General features: G+C 50.9%; 1 protein-coding gene across 1 annotated transcript in view; it reads left to right on the forward strand.

Moving 5' to 3' along the window:
* The first annotated feature begins 5,262 nt into the window (after nucleotides 1-5,262).
* The window catches only part of MIDEAS (mitotic deacetylase associated SANT domain protein), a 59,778-nt gene continuing 39,764 nt past the window's right edge, over nucleotides 5,263-25,276 (forward strand). Inside the window, exon 1 of the mRNA XM_040641671.1 lies at nucleotides 5,263-5,367. The gene's annotated coding sequence lies outside the window, so the exon portion shown is untranslated. The remainder of the gene's footprint in view (nucleotides 5,368-25,276) is intronic.

Consider the following 25,276-nt stretch of genomic DNA (forward strand, 5'->3'; position numbering starts at 1 on the left):
GCCTACCCAGGCCCGATCACCAGGTCACCTTGACATGGCTGCCCCTAGTTGGTGCAAAACCACCTTCAGGGCGCCTGGGTGGCTCAATCGGTTAAGTGTCCCACTTCAGCTCAGGTCATGATCTCAGGGTCCTGGGATCGAGCCCTGCGTCGGCAGGCTCCCTGCTCAGCGGAGAGTCTGCTTGTCCCTCTGCCCCTCAGCCTTCTCTCATGCTCTCTCTTACTCTCGTGCTCTCAAATAAATACATAAAATCTTAACAAAACAAAACAAAAAACCCAGCCCTCCTTCGGGGCAGATTCCTCTCAGAATCCCAGTGGGAAGCTGGGTGAAGGCCCCTCTCGTGCTTACAGTAACACTCATTAGGTATTGTGCCTTTCCTGCTCTCATTGAAGACCTGAAATGGAGGAAAAAGCGTGATCCACCTGACCCCCCTCTCCCTCCTCTTTCTCCTTCCTACCACCTGGCTGCCAGGAAAGGGGTGGCTACTCTTCCACTGCCTTAGAACTGGCCTAACAGTCCTGGGGTGGCGAGGGGCAGGGCTCGGTGTTCTGTTCAGAGAGGACTCAAAGAGCTGCTCCTTCAGGCTTGGCCTTGGTTTACTAAGGGAAGATAATTTGGAAGGATTTGGAAAATCTCTTAAGTCACGGCTAGTTTCTTCCACTACACAATGTGACAACACTTTGAGCCAAGCCCGTCATAAGCCCCCAGTGTTTGGGGGTATTTATTATTCTCTAAATCTACAACTTTCACACTTCTTGGCCTGCATGTAGGAAATATGTTTTACACTGTGACTCATACAAATGTATACATATATATTATCAACAACCAAACTAAAGCCACACAAACAATACTTACTACTTAATACAATGCATCTGATCATTTCTTTTTCCAAAGATTTTATTTATTTATTTATTTATTTATTTATTTATTTGACAGTGAGAGAGACAGCAAGAGAGGGAACACACACAGGGGAGTGAGAGAGGGAGAAGCAGGCTTCCTGCTGAGCAGGGAGCCCAAGGCAGGCTGGATGCGGGGCTTTGAGATCATGACCTGAGCCGAAGGCAGACGCTTAATGACTGAGCCACCCAGGCACCCCACATCTGATCATTTTTAATGTATTATTTTTTTAAGAAAAAGAAACCCCCGGGGCTCCTGGGTGACTCAGTTATTAAGTGTCTGCCTTCGGCTCAGGGTGTGATCCTGGGGTCCTGGGATTGAGCCCCACATAGGGCTCCCTGCTCCGCTGGGAGCCTGCTTCTTTCCCTCCCACTCCCCCTGCCTGTGTTCCCTCTCTTGCCGGCTGTCTCTCTTTCTGTCAAATAAATAAATAAAACCTTAAAAAAAGAAAGAAAGAAAGAAAAAGAAACACCCTGGCGGTGACCCATCCCTCCTATCCACAGGCTGACTTACTTGCTTCCTTCTCTGGGGTCCACGGTGCCCCATGCAAAGCTCCATTGTCACTTCCCAGGTCACACTGTAATTTACATGCCTTTCCCTCCCACTAGGGAGAGACTTTGTCCTTTTCTTCTTGGCATCCCTAGCCCAGTTACCAGCAGACGGTTAGTGAGTGTTAATCGGAGGAATGAAATGAAAAAAGACTCTTTTCACTGCACACATCACCTTGTTCTGGGGTTAGAGAGCTTGGCCCCTGTCAGTGAGAGACCCGGGCTCAGGGCGGGATTCCTGGAAAAGTTAGTTCATACATGTCCTGCAGAACGGACCTTCATGTGCAAAGAAGGAACACCGGAGACTTGATTTGCCCTCCTTGGATTTTTTTTTTCCCCTAAGCTGACCTGTTTGCATCCCCATGCCGGAATGCCTGTATGCCCTCCTCCACGGTAACTGAAGGCTGCCAAACTGACTGTGAGGACGCAAGATCCAGGGCACTTGGCATTTTTGCAAAGCCAGACTCTAGGAAATGTTCCCATTGCTGAACACATTGGATGTGGTTTAGGTAGCAAAGCAAATGACCTAACAAGGAATATATGTGCTGAGCCTAGTTCCTGTGAAATTAATAGATTCACGCTCTGGCACATCCGCAACCTCACAAGTCATAGCAACCGGATGGCGGCATGGCAACGCGGCGGCTGTGGCCGCGGCACACAAGCAAAATCAGGGCCGGTGTCTCCGGAGAGAAAACAGAAGAGGGCTCTAGATTGCCAGTTTATACGGGGCTGGCCGAGGGGAGGGGTGGGGGGAGGCAACCACAAGTAGATGCTGCCCCAGTTAGGGATGAAGGAGTATAACATCTCTCCTGCTTCCTCGAACTTTGTTTTGTATTTTCAAAGTGAATACTTTGCTCTAGTTGGAGAGGAAATGATGTTGAGAGAAAGATACCATCACGTGGACAGAATGTTCTCTGTGGCCCTGGAAGCAGTGTGGAGGCGATTCTTATCAGAGATTGTCCACCACCTGCTCTTCAGCTGCAGGCCCACGAGCCTTTCTTTCTAGTTTTAGACTCGCACTGAATTCGCCACCTCTTCCTGCTGCCAGGCTTGAAAGCCCTTCTTTCCAGCTCTCCTTCTGGGACCAAGGCCTGACCCCACCACCCCCCGGGGTGTGCCGAGGCCTCAGGAGCAGGGTCGCTGCTCTGAGGAAGAGGGAGAGGACACTGGACAGATGTCAATTCCTGTGCAACAAGCACATCTGCACATGCTCCCAGGTGGGAGATACCCAGCCCCTGGGCTGCCTGGGCCCGAGCAGCAGCCCATGCGTCTGAGCTGGTTTAAATTCCAGGACGACCCCGACTCTGCAAAAGGGGTGAGGGCTGGGCCTTCTGTTCTTAGGACTCGCGTGTTCCCCTAAGGTCTGATCCAGGCCCCTGCCTCTTCCTCCATGTTCTGCTTTCCAGGTAAGGGACCAGGAAGCTGTGTGGGGTTGTCACTGGGCCCACATTGACTTCTCTTTTGGCCTGTGCATTAATTACCCACAGCTCTGCAACAAATGACTATAAAACACCGAAGTTTAAAACAACAAACATTTATTACTTCAGTTTCTGTGGGTCAGGAATCCAGGCAGCTTAGCCAGATGCTTTTGCCTCAAGGGCTCTCTTGAGGCAGCTGTTGGTTGGGGTTGAGGGTCTCATCCGAAGGCTCGATAAGGGGGAGGGGGAGGTATCCCAAGCTAACTCACAGAGGTTGTTGGCAGACCCCACTCCCTCTCCACAGGGCTGCCTTAGGACATGGCAGCTGGCTTCCCCAGTGAGTGATCCAAGAGAGAGAGAGAGAGAGAGAGAAAGCAAGCATGCCCAAGATGGAAGCCACAGTTTTTTTATAACCTAATCTCAGCAGAGATATCACATGATTTCTGCCATATACTATTTGTTGGAATGGAGTCAGTTAGTCTAGCCCACATCCAAGAAGACCGAATTAGACAAGGGTGTGGCTACCAGGAGGCAGGGGAACATCAGCAGGGGGAGTGTGTTTGAGACCGCCTACCACAGCTTCCACACTATGGTACTCTAGCAAATGCCACTCTGTGCGGAGAAAAAGCAATGCATGTGTGTGCATGTATACGTGTCAGGCCTTTGCACATTTATACCATCTGCTAATTATTCCTGGGCATGCAGAAATCCTGAATATTCATGAAATTGTGACTAAGAACTCGGCATCACGATACCGAACAAAGAAATGTTCTGCTCTTGTCCTAGCAAATACAGAGTATCACATGATTGTTTTTAGAAGTCTGGGTGATATATTGTCTTTCTTCCCCTTGATTATATCATTGCTTGCTGTAAGCAGAACGCATAAAGGAATTACTTCTATCTATCCCAACACTGAAGTGGGCAATCCCTCTCACTCCCACCTGCACAATAGTGTGATGCAATAAAAATTTCAGAAAATTGTCATTATTAATGCATGTAGACTTCTCAAAGCAACATTATTTTTCGTACGTGGTACATTTTGTATTTATAAGGTGCCGTTAATAACGTCTGGGTGGAAGTCAGAACTAGCACATAAGGGCTACAGTGTGGGGGATTTCATGTTGCTAGGAGAGCTTCATTTGCATGCTCCCCATCTTGGGGTGAGTCTGCATTTGCGGCTTCCCATTAGGTATTAATGCAGACCTGGGGAGCATTTCCCAGATGTCACTTTCCATCAGTTTCACATCCATCTTTCTGGACAAAGCCTTCACTCTATGCAAAAAGATGAAGCATCGGCCAACGTGCTAGTAGAAGCAGTTATTTGGGGAAAAAGGGAAAACTGTTGCTCCCTAACGGATGCTTTTGAACCACCTTTAAAAAGCTCCCTGTTTTCCCCAAGCTACAATGAAGCTAATGTTTCTGTTATGAAAGCCCTCCATTGCAGTTTCAAATGTCTGCTTTTTTTTTTTTTTTTTTTACCCACAGCAAAGGCTAACCCCGTTTTCTCTCCAGCTTTACTGGAGAGAATTCTTCCCTAAAGACGGCCGTTTAACTACTTTGTTGCTATTTATCAGAAACCAAAAAGGTGGTTTTTTGTTGCAGTTTTGAATACGGTGAGCGAATTTATTTCGGGCAACGATAAATTTCAAAATTACTATTGCCTGAAGCTCTTCTTCTCAGGCCTCCACCCTACCCTCTAAGTCTCTTTTGGCCCGCGATGAAACACGGAACGCATCAAGCCCCAAAGAGATCTTCTGAGAGTTGAGTGCAAAGGAAGAGGTGGAAGTCGCGGGGGAGGATGAGAACAGAAACCATTTTGCAGCCCCAACTTGGACGCTGAAATAGCCCCCCCGAAGTGTGATAAATGGTAAACGTCCTGCACACTTACAACCAGTGGAAATGACGAAGGAGAAGCGTGCAGACCTTTGGAGGGAACGTGGGAGAGAAAACCCGGGTTTTAAGGCCCAGCTTAGGCATTATTGGGCAAAACACAGAACACTTCGCTTTGTGCCTTGACCTAGCCTCAACGCGAAACTGAAAAACTTTCTCTTCCTCCTCCCCTACCCTTTTGTTTGTGGGGTGGGTGTGTTTCCTCTGGAACCCCCAGCTCGCTGGGGTCCCTGAACCCCAACACCACCTTCCAGACCCAGCCTTGAAAATACAGGTTCGGTCGCATTTTTTCCGCGCGGAAACCACCCGGAGGGGTGCAGGCTCCGCGGACCACCGCCCGAGGCCCCCAGAAGCCGTGGGCGCGAAGAGCCGGGGGAGTCGGCGCCGGGGTAACCGGGGCGCGCAGAGCCAGGGGCGCGGGCGGGCGGGCGAGCGGGCGGCTGCAGGGCCCGGCGCGCCACCGCGCGAGCTGCTGGGTCACACGCCGGGCCGCGCCGCCCGCTCCGCGAGGAAGTGACGACTGCGCCGTCCCGAGAGCAACAAAGTTTGAGTCTGCGGGCCGCACTCGCCTGCGCCCCGCGCCCCTCCGAGCGGCCCCGGGATCTAGCGCGCAGGTGAGCTGCGGGCTGGGCGCCCCCTCTGCCGCCGGGGCGCTGGCGTGGGGCTCGGAAACGCGGGGGGCCGGGGCTTGGCCCCGCGGGCGGGGTTTTGGGGGGCCGGGTTGGGCCGGCCGCGCTGGGCGCGGGGGTGCGGGCGGCGCTGCACGGGGTGGGGGGGGGCGCTCGGCGGCCGAATCTGGGCCCCAGGCTGATCCCCTGCTGTCGCAGGTTTGCCGCGGGGCTTAAAACAGTCGGGGCTGCAGCCGGGCCTCTCCAGGCGCCGTTTGCGAAAGGAGGGGCGCAGGGAGGGGCTGCCCGCGGCCTGCGTGCGGGCCCGGCGTCCCGCATCCCCACAGACTGAGCGCAGCCCCCCCAGCCCTGCCCGGTGCTTCCCAGGGAAGCGTACTCTTCCTCTTCGCAGCCCTCGGTGAGGTTGCAGGAAGGAAGTTAAAGGAACTTTCCCCCCACTTTTCTTCGCTCGGCCCTCCAGTGACGAAGAGCAAAGCAACTCGGACATTGGGAAAACAACCCTACGCATTTCCCAAAAGCAAAACCAGAATTGCCCCCAAGCCCCCTTTCAACAGATCCCTCCCGACTCCCCCCACCCTTCCTCCTCCCACACCACGTCCCGAACCTGACAGTAATCCCTAAGGCCTAACACTTTGCAATTTAGCCTTAAAAACTGTCAGTACACCCACGTACATATGTGAGTGCTTTATATATAAAACTCCGAAACCCGCTTCCAGTGCACTCTGTGGCATCTCGCTCTCTTCTGTTTTCTAAAACTGCTAGGGCTGCAGGATTGTGCTTGCGAACTTTGCTGGTGGTTCCCGCCGCCCTCGGTAGCCTCGTGGCGCAGGGTTTTTTAAAGACCAGCTGAGAAGTTTATGACATCCCTGCAAAGTAACTCGGGGCTGGCAGGCCGGGCGGGGGGCGTCGGGGCTCCCTGCCTTGGAGGCTGCAAGCGTAGCAGCAGCGGCCGGGCAGCGGCGGGACGCGTCGGGGTGTGCTGGAATGTACGTCGGTGCCGCGGAGACTCCCGACGTGGGACGTCTAGAGGTTGAATGGTGCAGTTCCTAGCAGCAGCTTCCTGCCGGCCTGTAATTACAGCGTGATTGCACAGTCAGGCATTGTTGGCGTGGATGTTTATACACAGGCTATTGTGCAAGACCGTGGTGGCTGCGAACAAAACGCAGATTTGCATTGCAAATGCCCAGGACAGATCTGGGCTTGAGCTGCAAGTCACCAAGTTCTTTCTGGCCTTTCACCTTAGCTAGGTGATTTATTTCCTTGCCTCTCCCTTAACCTCGGACAACTTGCCAAACACCAGAGAAGTGAAGTAGACCCAGGAGGGCAGGATCCCTCCACTCCCACCTTAGGCAGCCTGAAGACTATCCCAGGAACTGTACCCTTATTTGTGTCTGTAGAAAATGTGGGATGACGTCAGCAGGAAAAGGAGATGGGAGATGGCTATCAACCTCCCTAAACGGGAAAGCAGTTTGAATTAGCAAAATTGCACGGTGGCTGGAGTGGGGCCTCGTTGCAAAGAGGACACGTCAGACTTGTGTGACTGAGCTGGCGAGCTAGACTTTGAGCCTTGAAGTGTCAGCTGCAGAAACTTAGTAGGTGGGTCCTAATTCCTTTATTGTGTTCTGGGCAAAGGGAAAAGTGCTGGGGCTTGGAGACTGTGTGTCTGTGATGGTGTCTGGGGTGGGCGGGATGGGGGTGGGGGTGGGGAGTGCCCCCCCCAGGAGTGACTCAAGTATTTTGTCCAGAGATCCCCAGGCCCATGTCCTGAGCCAGGCCTGCAGCACAGAGAAGGGTGGGGGGTCCTCATACCTACTGAGCTTCTGTGCTGCAGGGAGGGAGCCAAGCCTGCAAGTGTGGAAAAAAGGCAAACACGTTCTCCTCGAGGGCCTCCGATGTGGCTAACTGTAGTGGAGGGATTTAAAACACAGTCAGAAAGCGTGTACAGGGTACAGGCAGGGCCATTCTGCTCCCACCCCATGTCTCAACCTGCTCTCTCCTAGAAACAGAGTGGCCTAGGTGGAAGATTCTCATGGGACAGCACTCAGCCCCGCACCATGGGGGTGCTGTGTGACTCTGTGGCACCATCCCACAGTGCTTGGGCAGAGCCTCTCTGTTCAGAGTGGCAGGGACGGACCTCCCTGGCACCCTGCAGCTTCCCCATGCCTGGCCTTCTCCCCAACCAAGTAACTGAGTTTCACCTGGAGGAAACATGCTGTTTTGCAGCCTCGTGCCAATTGCGTGTCATGGGCACAGTGACAATTTGCCAAACCAAAGCATTAGGGCATAGTCCCTGGCAGTCACCTATGTGCTTCCAGAGACTTGAGGAAAAACATATGAAATCAGCACACTTCTAGGAAGTCTGGGATATACAGGCACAGCCGGCACAGGGGACTGAGGTTTCGAGCAGAAACACCACTATGGTGGGAGTTCCTGCGCTGCACCGCCTTCTGTTCCGGGTACCTCTGGGTTTTTACGGAACTTGACTGTCAAGGTTCTGGTGAGCTGCATCACCTGACCTGGTTGCTTTCGTAAGGACCTGCTGGTGCCCAGCACCAGCCTTGACGGCCAGAGGAGGGGAGCATTCCCTTATGACCTCAAAGAAAAGACAGCTTTGAGTCTCGGTGCTTCCTGTTGATTTAGAACATGCAGAGACCTAAATGGGGTAAGACCCTCCCTTAGTGAGGCAGGAGAGCGGAGGAGAGGGGCCCCCTGTAAAGGCCAGAGACAGAAGGAAGGAGATTCCCTGGAGTTGTGGCCCCACCAGGAGCCGTTGCCTGTCCACGTCTTCAGTTCAGCCTGGCTAATTTTGGTGCCTAACTCAGGCCCTTCTCCTGGCTTGCTCAGTTTTGCCTCGGCGTTCATAGAGCTTGCCCTGCAGTTGTCCACAGCCCAGGGCAAGACCGGAAACAACCCTGACTTCCTCTCCCACCTTATGTAAATGCTGATTGATGGCCCGAAGTTGCTGCCCAGTTCATGGCCCCTGAGCTGCCCTCGTGCCTCGCCATGCACAATGAGGAACAATATTGAAAAAGCACTGACTCAGATTTTACAAATCATTTTGCTTCAAGAGGAGAAACCATTGGAGGTAACTAGCCATCGTAGCAACCCTGTCATAAACCCCAAAGTGCCACTGAGAGAGGCCGATGAAAAAGTCCCCCGCAAGCCGGTGGTCTCGAATGAAGCCTTTTACGCTCCCCAGGCCCCGAGAAGTATATTTCTGTTCGTCCGCCTCCTCCCAGCTGCCTCACTCCCTACACCACAATCCAGTGTTCTAACACCACAACTAACCTCCAAAAAAGGAGGCAGAACACCCCCAGCTAAAAGAGGGCGTGCCAGACTCTCAAGAAAGTGCCGCAGTTTTCCAGATGCCTGGCAGTTCTGTGCTACACATTCGTTTCCTTCTTTAAAATGTTCTCCCCCCTTGGGGCGCCTGGGTGGCACAGCGGTTAAGTGCCTGCCTTCAGCTCAGGGCGTGATCCTGGCGTTCCGGGATCGAGCCCCACATCAGGCTCCTCCTCTGGGAGCCTGCTTCTTCCTCTCCCACTCCCCCTGCTTGTGTTCCCTCTCTCGCTGGCTGTCTCTATCTCTGTCAAATAAATAAATAAAAAAAATCTTTAAAAAAAAAAAAAATAAAAAAATAAATAAAATGTTCTCCCCTTCATTTCTCGTACTCACTGAAGCATCTCTTTGTGAGACCCTTAGGCCATTTTTTTTTCCTCGTCTACATGACACAGGGCTTTGCTTTACGACTTTCTGCATCAAGTGCTACTTGAAATATACACAGGGCTTTGCATAAGACTGGGATAAAGAGCTCTCTGTAATGTCACTTAAAATGCCTGGTTGCAAGGGTCACCCTCTTGCTCAGCAACCTTCAATGGCTCCCCGCTGTCTGCACGGTAAGGATCCAGCTTCTAGGCTGGCAGTCAGGGCCTTCCACACAGGGGTCTGGCCTCCGCCGCTCTCCTGCCCTAGCCCTCTGCTCCGACCCAGTGACCCACTCTGTGTGTTTGTCCAAACTGACTGTGGCAAGCATTCCTACCACTGACGCTTCCCCGGAAGCCTGGAATGCCTTTTTCTTCTGTTCTGCTTGGTTCAGTGTTGCTTTCCCTCCAGCCCTGTTTATGTTCCCCTCTTTAAAAACTTTCCCTGTCCCATCCTGTGGTAACATTCACCTGGGCCCTGTACTGAAGAAAACCTAAAAACCTGGACTAAAGGATTTTTAACATTTCTTTTGGGCTTCAATCATACACTTCATTCAGCTTCTTTTTTTTTTTTTTTAAAGATTTTTAAAATTTATTTATTTTAGAGAGAGAGTACGAGCGTGAGGAAGGAGAGGGGCAGAGGGAGAGAGACAAGCAGACTCCATGCTGAGCATGGAGCCTGACACAGGGCTCTATCTCAGGACCCTGAGATCATGACCTGAGCAGAAATCAAGAGTCGGACACTCAACCAACTGAGCCACCCAGGTGCCCCACCTTCATCCAGCTTCTTAAATATGCCTTTGGGTGGACCACTGTTACCATTTTTCAACTGAACTGGAAGGCCCTGTTTTAAACGTATTTGTATCTCCAGGCCTGGTGCCCTAACTCGTAGCAAGTCCCAGTAACTATTTGGTGATGATGATGATGATGACAATAAAATGGCAATAGCTGTCCAATATCGTCTGCTTGTGTGTAGACACACGCAGCCACGCCAAGCACCAAGGACCGTGGTTCCTGGTCTATATTCTGAACATTTGCCCAGCCTCGCCTCCTGCCGGTTAGCCTCTCTGGTGCCTCCTGGTTTTGCACTTCATCGTTCTGTTCCATTTTCAGCACTTCTTCCTCATGGGCGCCAGATGGTATCAGTCCAGCTTCCACACTGGCTCCTCCTTGTCCTGATTTGAGCCCAGTTGACCTGCCCCACAATGTCCTGTGCCTGGGCACTGGCTCTCTGGGGAGAGCCTCCGTCATCTGTGTTGGCCTGTCCTTCCAAGGGAACCAGTCTGATAGGAGGTAGGGCCAACTCTCAGGCAAGACTTTGGAGGAAGACAAAGAGGTGCTTCCTGGTTTGTTGCAGGTTTGTCTTGCCCAAAGAGGCATTGAACCTACAAAGCTAGGCTAAACATAAAACTGAGTCTCTGAGAGATCCTGGCTAAACCCTACCATTGGCCTTGACTGGGAGGATTCTTTCCACCAGTTCTCATGCTGTTAATCTCAGCTTTACCATATTAGCTAGATTCTTTCTTTTTGAATTGAGATATAATTCACATAACATAAAATGTACCCTATAAAATAGATTCCTAAAAAAATTTGTTTGATTTATTTTTTTAAAGATTTTACTTTTAAGTAATCTCTACACCCATCATGGGGCTCGAATTCACAACCCCAAGATCAAGGGTCACATGCTCTACCAACCGAGCCAGCCAGGTGCCCCCCAAATTTTGTTTTATTTAAAAATAAAATCTGGTAGATTCTCCCCCCCCCATTTTCTATTTAAAAAGGTAATATATAAATAAGGTTCAAAATACAAAAGAGGTAAGTTATATAGTATAAAGTAAGTCTCAAAAGTCATTTCAACATTAGACAGGAGATTACTATACGTATTATGCCCACACATACAAATGCAATAGAATTAGAAAAACAAATACTATTTTAACCTTGAAGGAAGGAAGACCTTCTTAAGAAAGATACAAAGCCGAAGCCATAAGAAAATATTGATAGATCTGATAACATGAAATTTTCAAAAAATAAATTTCCCGTTCTCTAATGTTCCCCCACGTCCTCAATCCTTCAGTGTCCCTGTTTTAGGCAACTACGATTTGTCATTTTTCAGCCATGCTTCCAGAGGTAGTCTCTGCAGATTGAAGAAAATCTGAAAATATAAGCAAATTCTGGCATACTATACACAGGGCTCTGCAGTCTATGTTTTTCACTTAGCGTATCTTGGAGATTATCCTATGACAATGCATGTAGACTGCCTCATGTTTTCCACTGGCTAGATGGTATTCCCCGGTATGAAAATGCCATCATTTATGTAACTAGTCTCCTTCTGAAGAGCATTTGGGCTGCTTCCTGTCTTTCTCGACTATACACAATGTTTCAGTTAATATGTTGAGTGGACTTTGAATTGAAAATTCTTGAAGAACATATATGAGTGAAACTGGGATTTACATAGAAAACTATTTCCGAGAAGTCATGCATAAACTGCATTTAATAAAACAATAATTTCTAGAATCTGCGGTTTCACTAAGTAATCAACTTTATTTATTTTAAGATTTTATTTTTAAGTAATCGCTACACCCAGCATGGGGCTCGAACCCACAATCCTGAGATCAAGAGTTGCACGCTCCACCGACTGAGCCAGCCAGGCGCCCCTAAACCATCAACTTTTAGAGTTGACTAGGACCACAGGGACTCTTTTCATCCACCCCTGTTTTATAATAACTGCAGTAACAGCATCTCAGAGAATCCTGAGATCAAGAACTTAAAGCTGGGAAGGGCACTCTTAGTAACTCTCATTTTGAACTAAGGTTCAGAGAGGAAAAGTGACTTCTCTAGGGTGACACAGCTGTTGCATGGAAGGGTCGGGGCACAAACCCCACATTCCTTTTCCTTTTGCCATCGCTGCATGGATCATCTTAGTCACCATAATCATTAGTTCCAGCATGTCTGTTTATAAGCCAAGGATTCTGTCTCTTCAGTTTCCTTAAGGCAGTTCACAAAGATGTAAAGAGAAGAAACTTGGGGCGCCTGGGCGGCTCAGTAGGTTAAGCATCTGCCTTTGGCTCAGGTCGTGATCCCAGAGTCCTGGGACTCAATCCCAGGATCGAGCCCCTAAGCCCCGCGGCAGGCTCCCTGCTCAGCAGGGAGTCTGCTTCTCCCTCTCCCTCTGCTCCCTCCTCATGCTCTCTCTCTTGCTCACTCTGTCTCAAATAAACAAATAAAATCTTAATAAAGAAAAAAATTTAAAAAATAAAAAGGAGAAACTTACAAACAACAAACAAGGGGGGAGCGGAGGGGGAGGTCTTTAAGAAGAGAGTGCAATGCTTTTTCAATAGACTTCTTACCATTTTATTATCTCATTACAATCTTCATTGATCTTAATTGCTATCACCCTGTTGAGTCCCTAAAAACTCCTAACCAGGCTCAGTTGGCCAATGATTACTTAGTATTTTCTAAGCACGGGACGTGGGTTGGGCAACACGGAGGAGATGGAGAAATCCTCTCAGTTCCTAAGATCCCGGTCGTCTCATGAGGGACCCAGGAGAAGACCCAGGAACACACTTTCCTCTGCCCTAAGGCACTAGCCCTCTGTCCACGTTCCTCTGTCCCCTTCCCAGTCTCCCTGTCGCAGGCCACTGTAAGGGCCCACACGGGATCTTCCACGAGTCTGTCTGCTTCCTCTGTGGCTTCCCAAGAGCAGGTGTTCTGTGACAACTGAGGAGCCAACGGCCACTCCCCAGCCCCACTTCCACTTGCTCTAGACGTGGTGAAAAGCTCAGAATTTCCTCTGCCATTTCCCCAGGGAGGCTGTGCTGAGCCACCCAGCTGGCATTTAGGATCTGACTTGCCCAGTGACAGAGAAAAAGAAAACCGGCCGGAGCGGCCGTGGGAACCCTGCCCAGCGTGGCTTACGGAGTACTTTCCCTCGCGTTCTTGATTCTTTCACTTGCTCATGCAACATGCATTTATTGAATCCCTACTGTGTGCTTTGGGCTAGGTACTGGGAGTACAAAGATCAAGATTCAGTCTCCCCCTTCAAGGTGCTCACAGTCTGTGAGGGAGACAGACATGAGCAAAAGCTAAGGACAGTTAGTGGCATGGATGTCAGTGTGAATGTGTTCGGGGGTCTGCTGAGGGACTGGTCACTTCTGCCAGGCCAGAGGAGACAGGAGTGTTAAGAAAGGTCCAGGGTGGCCCCAGTGCCTTGCCTGGTGCTTGTGCTCAGTGAATGCTGTGGAATGAATGAATGAGAGGCTTCCCAGATGACCTGATTTTGAGCGGAGTTCTAAGAAACGAGTAGGTGTCCACCAGGTGGCAAAGAGAATCAGGGCATTCTCGACACGGGGAGCAGCTCAGGCAAGTGGAGTAGAGGTGTGACACGGCATGGGACACTCTGGGAACTGTAAGCAATGGGGTGTGAGGGAGCACTGGTGGGAGAGAGTGCTGAAAGGGAGAGCAGGCAGGGGCCGGCTCTCACGCCAGCCATTTGTGTCGGCTAAGAGGTTTGGACCTTACTGTGAGCGCAGTGGGAGCCATAGAGGATTGTGGGGGGAGGGGAGGGGAGATTGATTTTGTTTTTGAAAGATCATTCAGCTGAGATGTGGAGGATTGACTAGAGATGGGGGAAGAGGGGCAGCAAAGAGACCAGTGAAGAGGTCACTGCAGTCCCTGGGCAAGATGGAGAAGCCTGAGCCAGACCATGGGGAAGGGAGGAACTGGGTTGGGAAGGCATTAAGGGAGTTGGGTAACAGGCCTTGAGGACCAACCAAATGTAGAGAGCACGGGAGGTGTCAGCATATTTGCTCAGGTTTCTACTTGAGACACAGGAAGCACAGATTTTAGGGGAGAGACAATGAGTCTAATTTCAAACATGCTGAGTTGGAAGCACATCCAGCTCATGAGACGGGACATCGGAGAGAGAGACGTCTCATGGGTAGTTGGGCATACGGGTCCAGGCAGGTGATCCCCCAAGAGATGGCAATGGGGGATGTTGTCCTTCGGTGATCCCTAGCCAAGCCATCCCAAATAAACATTATTTAAGTTAAAATGATGACTCACTGGGGCACCCAAGCGGCTCAGTCAGTTAAGCTCCTGACTCTTGATTTTGGCTCAGGTCACAATCCCAGGGTCCTGAGACCGAGCTCCGTGGCCGGCTCCTCACTCAGCGGGGAGTCTGCTTCTCTCCTTCTCCCTCTCCCTCTGCCCCTCCTCTCTCGAGCTCTCTGTCTCTCAAATAAATAAATAAATCTTGTTTAAGAAATGATGACGTACCATGCAGCTGCAGCTTCAAGACAAATTCCAAACAAACTCGAGTACCTCCCTTGAGCCCCTCTGTCCATCAGACCTTCTGGAACAGACGTTTGGGGATCCCAGAACATAGATGGCAGTTGGAGATAGGGAAGCTGATGGCATCACCCATGAAGAGCATACAGTAGAAGGTGAGGGGATCACCATTTAAGAGGTGCAGTGTGAAGGAATCAGCAGTAGAGACTGGGCAGGAAAGAATGGTGAGGAAGGAAGAACCCCGGGAGAGCATGGTGTCCTAGAAGCTGAAGGAGGGGGGAGCTTTGCATTTTGTGAAAACAGGGACCAGGATTTTGTGCACCTAGTATGGCATGTGGCACATGGAAACTTCTCCCTTAAGTATTTGTTAAACTGAGTTGAAATTGATCAACTGTTGATCATTGGGAAAAGAAGGATTGACCTAGGAATTAGGGGGCTACTGGGGCTTTGCCATGGGGTCTTCTCGTTTAATTTCACCTCCTTGTGAAATAGGTGGTGCAGTTATCACCTGCCCCAGGACTGAAGTGGCACGTGCAAGTTCTAGAAGCCAGGTTTCCTGGCTCCACGTCCATCTTTCCCTGAGTAGGTAGCGAAATAGGAAAGAGTCCAAGGGAGTGGCCATGCCTTTAATTTCTGATAGTAATGCCCCAAACCAGTAGAACCAGGGACAGGGAGGTCGTTATATCCAGCGTTTATGGCATTTGTCCGTCTTTGTGATGAATAGGTGGCTGCAGTCCTCTCAGGTGTGTGTGTATTTAAATTAGACTGCCTTCACAGAGGACAAGATAGACACTTGAGTGTAGGTGTCATCTTGGGGGGCCAGAGGAACCATTATGGAGGTAAAAGGACGCGGTGGGGTAGTCCAGGCCTTAGGACCCTGACTAAATTAAGGAGGAAAGGAATGCATCGGGACGATCCATCGTGGCTCACTGAACGCCTGAAGAGCAAGGGCTCCGACATCCATCAGGACCGTGGGGAGCTGGGTGGCTGCACCAAAGTGAACGTGGTAACGCTTTTGGCCTCCCATCTCTGCCACCAGCGGACCCTGGATGCTGCTGCCCCCTCCAGAATGAGTTCTGAACGCTCCCTGCTTCTCTGTGCCGCTCACTCCAGAGGCGGAACCCTGGTCAGGACCTGGTTGTCCAGCTCAGGTCACACGCCCATGTTCTCCCTGCTGGGGGTCCTGAAGAAGGAGGCTGTGGAGGTTAGAGCCTCCCTAGCAGCAGGTGGTGCTCTGCCTCCCACCAGGGCTCTCCGTGCCCGACGCCTGCAAGTGGACATGGGAGAAGGAGACGCAGCATCCCCCTTAGGCTACTGAACATATCTACATCGTGATCGTAATCTTTTTTGACATTTTTCTGAAACTTTTAGCCTCCAGCTAAACTGCAGGATTCTTATATGCTCTGGAGAGCTAAGCGTTTCATTAGCAATTGGATTTCTGCTCTGGAATCTGAATGATTCCAGTGGAAAAGAGAGGTCATCCGGCGTCTGGATGCTCCCTGCACATTTGATTCTACTTGGAAAACGTGATCGCTGCCTCGTGAGGACAGAATCCAAGGCTTGGCTCTCTCGAGCTAACAGCTTGAATTCTGCTTCTCCTCTGGGGTTGGGCAAGACTCTTAGGGCCATGAGGTGTTCCAGAGGTCCTACCTTGCTTTTCAGACTGGAGGTTGGAGTTCTGGCTTCAGGCTTGGTTGTGGGATGATTGAGGTCCCTGGTGCCCCAGCGGTCCAAGGCAACAGGATGGACACCTCTCCAGTTCTGAGGATGTCAAACTTGTTGAGATGTTCTACCCAGTATCCTGCCTGGGAGACAGAGCTCAAGGAGTGAGACCTTGGCTGCCTGGGGCTGTCAGCATCTACGGTCACATTCCTGCCCAGTTTCCTCATCCACGCAACGAGAGGGCGTTGGGTTAGGTGAGCTCTGGTTCCCTTCTTACCCTCCAGTCCTCTGGTTATAGTTCTTTGAAGCAAGGACACCTTGACTGAAATCTTGATCGTTCAGTTCTAATAGCCTTAGACAAAGGATTTAATTTCCTTTAAAAAGAAGTAGAAAAATGCGGTTTTGAACGTACTGGACTCAGGCTGGGGTGACTGCCAGCGTGGCAAGAGTCTTTCCCCCTGGTCCCTACAAGTGGGAGCTGCTGTTTCCACGAAGCTGGGCGTGTCATGGGCTAGCTTCTTACAGCCTGGACTGGAGGCGATCCCTGAGGCACGGTCTGCTCGCCCGTCTGGGGTCAGGATGGCCCTCGAGAAGGACAAGCAGGGGTGATCCTGGCCCGGACTCTGGCACAACTTATACTGACTCATTTGTTTTTGCCCCCGTGACATGAAATCGTGTTAAAGGCAGCACTGAAATGGAAAAGAAATCTTGAAGGACTTGGTTATTTTACTAAAACACAGCTTTGCTTACCTCCCGCCTCTTAAAATCCTCCGCGAGCTGCCCAGGTCCTGCAGGAGAAAGCTCACAGTTCTCAGAATGGCAAGCAAGGCCCTCTTCAGAGGCCCGGTGCACCTTCCCACCTCTTCCCCTGCCACCGCCCCTTCCCCAATATGGCCCGTGTTCTCTCCGCTCCTGTCTGCCTCGTGTATGGTTGCTCCCTCTCACTGGAATGCCCTCCCTGCCCTTTTCCTCCCAGCAGAGGCCCACAGGAGCCGCCAGACGTCACCTGCTTCCCTGCTGCCTTCCTGACCCTCCCCCCTAGCGTCTCTGCCATGGGACTTACCCACTGTAGGGGCCTGGCTCCTCGCCAGTGCAGAACTGTGCCTGGCACACTGTAGGTGTCCCATGATGGGACTGGAAGGGCAGCCTTTGGGGACGGGAGGGAGCAGTGGGCAGGCCCAGGACCTGGCCTGGACCAGGTGGACACGTGTGGTGGGTGAACGGTTTGTTTGCGTGGCAGCCCTCCCTATGCATCTGTTGGTGGAGCCGCTGTCTTAGTGGCTTTGCTGTGTCTCTGAGCCTGCCAGGTGAGCCCCGGTCTATGAAGATGTTACTAATTCATAGGAAAATGTTGATGAATTTTGGTGAAAAAGTGGTTTCTGTTTGAGTGGGCAAAATTGCACATACACTTGAGTGCATAAAAACTGATCACACTGGCCGTAGTGTAAATTGGCATAAGGTAAATACTGGATTTAGGTCAAGTGGCAATGAATAGAGTATTTTGTGTGTTTGAAATTGCTTTAGAAATAAATATACTTAAAAAAAAAAGATCTTAACATATCAAAGACTTTGGATCTGGGTGGGAAGCCCAGGGGGAGGGACCTCCAAGCCTCCCATCTGTTCCCACCAGGAAGACAGAACTGTTGCGTCTTATCAGCCACCTGCACTGCGGGGGCTGGAGAGTTCAGATTGGCTCACTGAGTCTTTTAGTGATAGAAGGCCTGACTTCACAGGCTGGTTCATTGTATAACTGCAGGGCTCCCAGCGTGCACTCTGCCTGGTACGGGTGACGTCCAAGTGGCCTCAGAGCCCCAGATGATTGCTCATACCTGGTTTTCCAGGGAACCAGCCCCTTGAGTACGTGTGGCCCTGAGGCCAGCCTCCCGCTCACCTCCAGGCTGCCTGCCGGGTCCTGGGGGGCCTTAGCCACAGGGGGAGGCAACCTGTTCTCTCTTGAAAATTCCGATGGGCAGCCTCGAGGGTGTTTGCACACTCACCTGTGGCCCTGCGTAACCCAGGTAGAGCCCTAGTGAGTCAGCGTCTTGGGTGTTTGCTGTATTGTACATATTTATTATAGGACTGAAACTTTGAGTTGCTCTTTATTGCTAGCCTCGGAAAGCCCCCCACATTGATCCAGTCTGCCTCTACCTGCTTAGCAGTCAGGGCCCTGCGAACCCCCATCTTGCCATGAGCTCTGCTGGGACTTGCAACTGTAGGTGTGGCCTTGTGGCTGAGCAGCTGACCCTCTTCTGACCACTTTCTCATATCTCTGGCATCTCGGAAGCTTGGGACGCCCAGCGAGTAGCCTTCTCACCGTCCACCCCCCTCTGGTGTTGCCTCCCCATGTGTGTGTAGCCTGTTTTTCTTACTGGGGCACTTTCTTGACATGTGGAGTGTCTGTGTGGAGGGCCCTTGATCATCCTTTTCCCGTGACCAGTGTGGTTCGGGGCAGGCCGTGGAGACTCCTCGGAGTTGTTAGGAGTCCTGAGGTGAGTGGGAGCCGGAGAGCCCTGGGCCGGCCTTGTGCAGGCAGGTTGGAACCTGCTGAAACAGAAGCCACGGCCGCAGTGCGTGTGTGTGTTTGTGCGCGCGCGTGTGGAGACATGTCGGGCCCTGCTGGGGCCCTGGTTATCTCAAACACCTGTCTGAGGAAGCCAAATTCCAGAACTGTCGAAGGTTTGGCGTTTCTTTGTTCTGACTGAGCTCAGACTGAAATGGGCCGTTGTGGCTAGAGGTTTGCCAGGGTCAGGGAGAAGTTGGAAAGCATGTGGGCTCAGGGCTTACCTGGATACTCATGAGGGGTACTGAGGCCAGTTTCACATCTTCCATGATGTGTTTGGAGGCGGGGCGGGGGTGGGGGAAATATCCATGTGCTTCCCTGGAATATTCCTAGATGCCGGGTCCCATCCCCACTGCATACAGCGACCTCTAGCCTGCTCTCAGGGGATCGTTGCTGGTGGTGTGCATATGAACTACCACAGTCTCAGTAACACGCTGTCTTCCTGAGCCCAGGACCCAGCAATAACTGCACCTCTCAGTTCCCTAATTTAGAGACCACGTGCGTGCCCCAGGGCTGTCAGCAGCTAGATTTCTTGAAGCTTGAAACACATTTCCATAGAAACAATGCTATAAATGGTGGTTGGGTTCCTAGGCTAGCCCACAGAGAGCCCTGGTATCACCTCTGAAGTTGCTGAAATAAGGTATTAGTAAAATTGAGAGCGAAAATGCAGCAGCGAGATCTAGCACCCAGGACGTTAGAGGTTAAATGGTGTGGGTTTTATTTGTGTAACTTTGTTTCTTCAGCGAGAGGAGCCGTCCTGCTAAGGGAAGCTCTGGGGCCATCCTCCTGCCCACAGGCACAGCCCTGTCCCTCCCAGCTTACATCCCTCCTTGCTCCCTCCTCAGGCCAGGAGCCTGGGCTCACCGCCTTCCTGGGAGCTGGGCTGGGTATCTGTATGGTGAGGAAATCCTGTTCAGTGGCCCTGACATTATTATCATCATCGTCATTGTTATTTAAACTATCACCATTTATTTAGAGCAAACATTACACCTTAGCAATTTATGCTGTTCGGGATTCTCTTCTGATTGCTGCTCATGTTCCTGTGGATGCTGTAACCTAGCTGGTAAGTCCACCTTTACTATTTCTTTGTGCTGATTTTGTCACATAGCATGATCAAATGTTTTCATCAGACCGTTTCCACGTGCCAGTCCCTTGCAGGTTTCATCCTGTTACTCTACCGTACCGTAACCTGAATGGGTTTCAGTTTTGGGGGTCTATAGATAGGTGCTATGAGCATCATTTGTAAAAACTCCTTTGTGATGGTATTTTAGATTATTTTCATGGAATGTGGTCTCCCAACCATAGTGACCCGATCAAGGTCTTCAACTCTTGCAACACAGTGCCAAATCACATTCTAGAAAGGTTTGCACAGTTGAGAGTGGCACAGCAATGTCTCCTGATGGTCCTGCCATCAGCAGTTTTCTTGTTTAATGTATTTACTTATTTGCACGTGGACTCGAGGCCATAATGGGGCCTTAATGGGGTTCTAATTTGCATGTCTTAAATTGCTGCTGAGACTGGGCATTCTTCCCCCTGATGATTTACTGTTTTCTCATGTGTCCAACTGCGTTCATCTCCTGTGTTCATCTTCTGTCACTTCCATCTGTCTCCTGAAACCACTTTCCTATCAAGAGCCACAATGTCCTGCCTTCCTCCCTCCCTCCCTCCTGGGTGGGGCCCCACCCGTGGCCTGGGCTAACCCTTCTCCACACCTGCGTGGCTCACCCCCTCACTGGCTGGGACGGGTGCTCTGGGTGTGGAGGGAGGGGAAGGGAAGGACAGGGACAGACACTGGGGGCCCAGTGATGGAAGTCAAAGGGTAGGTGTGAGGCGGGGGCTTGCCTGAGTGGTTCCAAAATGGGCTCCTAAAGTGACTTCTTTGTGGGGGGGGGGGCTGCTGGGGAGGTTCTGGGAGGAGCCGTACAAGATGTTAGGGCCGGAGAGGGCATTGGAGTTCATCTAAGGGTCATGCACTCGAAGGCCCATAGGGAACAGGAGCATTCTCAGTAAGAGACGTTGGCTGGGTAGATGAAAACAGGTGAGATGTAAGTGGCCAGGGAAGCAGTGGAAAATTGGGGTGTGGGAGTCCCACCACAGTGCGGCTCTGGTCGTGCGGCTGTTCTGTCATAATGCTACTCCCCTCCTGGGGCTTCTCTGCTCCACCTCCAAGAAGGAGGGCTCAGTGTGGCCAGTGCTCCAGTTTTTTTCATGACAAACCAGAAATACTGATTATTTATTTATTTATTTATTTGAGAGAAGGAGAGAGAGCAGGGGGAGGGGCAGAGGGAGAGAGAGTCCCAAGCAGACTCTGAGCTGAGCCCAGAGCCTGACACAGGGTTTGATCTCACAACCCCGAGGTCATGATCCCAAGATCACGACAACTGTGCCACACAGGTGCCCCTGGAGATCCTGATTTTTAGTTTAAATCTCCTGATTAAAAAAAAAAAATGTTGATAGTGAATTTAATTCATTTCAAATCAAACACAATATATGGGTGAAATAAAATGTATCTGGGGATGAGAATGGATTGTGAGCCTCCAGTCTGGGACTCCTCATTATGCAGAGTCCTTACTGGGAAAACACAAGCTCAGGGAGGTATCCTCATATAGCAGAGAGAGGGACTCGGAGAGGCCAGTGATTGAGTTCCATCTGTATGACCTTGGAAGGGGTGTTTAACCTTTTTCAACCTCGGCTTCCTTATCTGTACAATGGGGATCGTGGCTTCCTCTCAGGGTGCTGGGTGGACCCAGTGGGCTCACATCACATCAAGCACCAAGACCTTCAATAAATGTGTTGATAGGTCCTACGTGGGACCATCCAGAAAACTAGAGGAAGAACCAGGCTTAGAACTTTGCTCTCCTGACTCCCACCCTGTCCAGAGCCTGTTCCACACCACGTTGGCCTGCATCCATGGTAGTTTCTGGAAGTGTCTGGAACAGGGGTCCTTCTGATCCCTGGGAAATTGCAAGTCACTGTGTGAAAGCTTGATTGCCCAACGGCTACTGAGCACAGGCAATGGAGTGTCTCATCTCTGTGGCCTTTGTCTTGCAAGCTCCAGAACCCAGGGGATTGAGCCTCGGTAGTGGTGGTGGTGGTAGTAGTAATAGTAATAGTAGTAGGAGTCGTAGTGGTAACAGTGGTAGGAGTGGAAGCAGTAGTATTGAACCTAAGACGCCAGTAATTATCAGTTGCACCATTATCTTATGTACAACTAAGAAAGAGAAAATGCTGCTGGTTAAACCATGACATGCTCTATTGATTGTAAGGTGCATCCTGATTTCGGAGAGGTTAAAAGTGCATTTGGAATGGAAGAAATCGTAATGAAAGCAGTGATGATAATAATAATAATGTTACATCTTATTGCTTGCCTCAGATTTTCACATATATTATTTTATTTGTGCATTTATCAACAAACATACTGAGCACCCACCACGTGTAGACACCACGGATGCAAGGTGACTAAGATCTAGGCTGTGCTCTGATCCTAGTAAGGAGAGAGCTCAATAAGCAGAACAATGTATCAGGATGGAGGAAAGATGAACAGGGGCTGACACGGGAGTTCCTTAGGAGCAGGGACAGAGGCAGGGAGGGGTGCCTGGGATTGACTCAGGAAGTGCTCTGAGGGGGAAGGGGTGAAGGAAGCAGGGTAGGGCTGCGGAGGAAGCTATGCAGAAGAAGGATGTGCTGCGGCTGGAGCTAGCTAGCTTCAGCCAGACCCCACAGGGATCCCCGAAGTATGAAATACACCATCACAGAATGGGTTCCACCTTGAGACGAGGGGGCTGAACTTTCAGACCCATCCCGTTGCCCCAACCCCTAATCAGTCATTGGCTCTAGTGCCGTCTGCCAGCAAAGGCTCCCTTTGAAAAGGGGCAGCTGTGAGCCCTTAGTAGCAACACAGTAGCTGGGGGATGGTGCACCAGTCTGATAAAGGAGATCCAGGAGGGCTCCAGCAGTATATACTCCAGTGGACTTCCTCTGCTTGCAGTGGTCAAGGAAGGCTTCCTGGAAGAGTTGCCATTGAGCTCAAGTCTGATGGGAGACTAGGCATATGGGTTTACCTGTGGGTGAAGGTGGGGGGAGGAGGAGCATGTGTGAACAAGCAGGCATCTTGAGGAACTTCAGCTCCTTTGGCTGTGTGGCCCTGGGGCTGGGAAGTAGGACAGAGCCGGTCATGCCTGAAGTGTCCACACCTAATAGTTTGGCTAACGGCTCAGCCTTTTGCAGAAGAATGCTGGGAACTATCGAAAAGGGATGTGATCGCTCTGATGGCAATGAGGATGGTAAGTGTGCAAGACTAGAAGCAAGAGGATCAATCAGGAGATGAGAAAAAAGATGATAGCCAACACTTACAGAAGACTTCATGTGTGCCAGGTACTGTTAAGCTCTTGTCTCCATTTTGCAGATGAGAAAATCAAGCGGTTAAGTAATTCGCTCAAGGTCGTCAAGCTAGCATGAGCCAAGATTTGGATTTCGGTCTCAGCTTTTGCTCTTAACCTGTACACTTCCATGAACACGAATTTGGGATTCTAGTCCATGACCTATCAGTATTTGTTTTCATTTAAAAATAATGTTTTAAAGCATGCCCATTGCATACACTGGATCTTGTGGGTCCTGTTCCTCCTGGCCCACGGCCACAAGGTCGGAAAGCTGAGCTCCATCAAACAGCCAGTAACGGAGTCTGTCTGGGGCTGGTTCTGCAGGGGGCATGGAACCGTGCTGAAAGGAGGCCTTTGGGAAGCTGGCAGCCTTGGCTCTGTGAAGAAAGGGTGCTTCTGTCCCCATGGCCCTGCTGGCCCGCCCTCCCTGGCAGCCACACCTGTTTTGTCCTTCCCCCTACACCCAGCCAGACGTCGCTCCCAGAGTGACAGCAGCAACTGGGACATCTGCAGAAGCTCCCTCTCAGGCCTGACAAAGGCCCTAACAACCTAGCACGGGCCTATAAGAAAGGGAGGTGGAGGCAAGGGTAGGTGGGAGGGCCAAAGGATGCAGACAGCTGTGGGCTGGTGTGGCAGGCATGGCCCTGCCCCTGAACAGGTGAAGTAAATGTGAACGGAGGAGGAGGGTCTCCTGGGTTTTCAGTGGTAAAAGAGAAGACAGTGCAGGGACTTCTTGGCACATGGTGGCTTAACTTAATGGCTGGGGTGGTTTTGAGCTCCCTGCCCCCTCAGAAAGGACATGACAAAAAGTGGTGAGGAGAAGCCATGGCCATCAAGAGTGTCCCTCCTCAGGCTGGTGGGTGACACTGTGGAAGAAGTGGGTGGAAAGGACACGAAGAGAGACTGGGAGGGGAGCCTTGGAAGGACACCCAGATGGAACTCCGTGTCGGGGTTGGAAAGAGTCTGGGCGAGCCCAGCAAAGGGTCAACAGAGGCTGATGGGGATGGACCCAGGAGTCTTTAGGGGGAAAAAGATCTTGCCTGGACTAGGTTCTTGAAAGGAAGACGCTAGTTTTAGGAGAAGGGGATATAGGCTAAAATAGTAAGAATAGGAACAGTTGTAACCCCTTAAGTGTACCTAGCATGATTCCGTCATAGAGCAGTTTTGTGCCCCTGGAATTCTCCCAAGCCCCTAGAAGGTGTGTGTTCGCTCATTGTCCATGTAACAAATTCGTTACATCTGTTACAGGCCAAAAAGTGAGGCTCAGAGGTGTCAGCTTTCCTAAGATCACAGAGGGTGTTAGCTGCAGTTAGGCAGGACCCAGACTCTGTCCTGGTTCACTGTTTCTTTCCACAACTTCTCTTTCTTCTGTTGAAATTGTAGAAAATGAGGTTTAGAGGCAGTACCTTTATTCTGCAAAGGGAAAAGACAACGGGGACACGAGGAACCCTGTACTGTCGATTTGTGATTTCCTGACTGTATTTGTTCCTCAGTTCCCCAGACTCCAGTAAAGGTTGCTTATTTGCTGAAACACACCGTGTGTGCTGGCCTCCATGGAAAGATCCTGACAGAGAAGGGACAATGGAAAAAGGGCAGGAATGCATGGGGGGGAGAAAACCCCTGTTTAAATAGTGACTGATGGCAGCAGAAAGTTAATGGAGGTGGGTGTGCAGTTAGGGAGGACCTGGCCTCCCTGGAAGCTTTTTTTTTTTCCTTCTCTTAATAACACCTTTATTGGAATATAATTCAATACTACAAAATTCACCCTCGGAAGCTTTTTAATGGTCTCGGGTTGTCCCAGAAGCGGACACTGCTGATGGACACTCGGGGCAGTGATGGGTCACTCGGAGCCAAGTCCAGAGAGCTGGTGCCGTCCCAGGAAGCCTCTCTAAGGCCATTTTCTGCCCTCATCGGGACCCAGAGTTTGGAAGCCTGTGAAGGGTGCTTTGCCTGCTGGAGTGTTTCTCAGCAGACACACTCCCTGGAGCTCTGTGCTCCTCTCTCCCCTGCCATTTGTAAAGGTCGAGAAGAGCCGGGGGGGAAGGTCCCTGGAACATCTTTTTCTTTTTCTTTTTTTCTTTTTCTTTTTCTTTTCCTTCAAAGGGCACCCTTCTCAGCTGCCCCAGAGACTAGAGCTTCTAAAACCAAAACTTTCACTTCACATGTCAGTGATTCTGCACTGTCATATCTGCAGCCAAACTGACCTCCAGGGCCTTCTGGGAAGAGCTGCAGCTGTCTGCACACATCCTCATCTGCCTGCCAGTGGGAGGCAGACTTCTCCTGGGGGCGGGGGGGGGGGGGGGGGG

This window comes from Ursus maritimus, unplaced genomic scaffold, assembly GCF_017311325.1.
Source record: "Ursus maritimus isolate PB19 unplaced genomic scaffold, ASM1731132v1 scaffold_25, whole genome shotgun sequence".
In the NCBI taxonomy this organism is placed as follows: domain Eukaryota; kingdom Metazoa; phylum Chordata; class Mammalia; order Carnivora; family Ursidae; genus Ursus; species Ursus maritimus.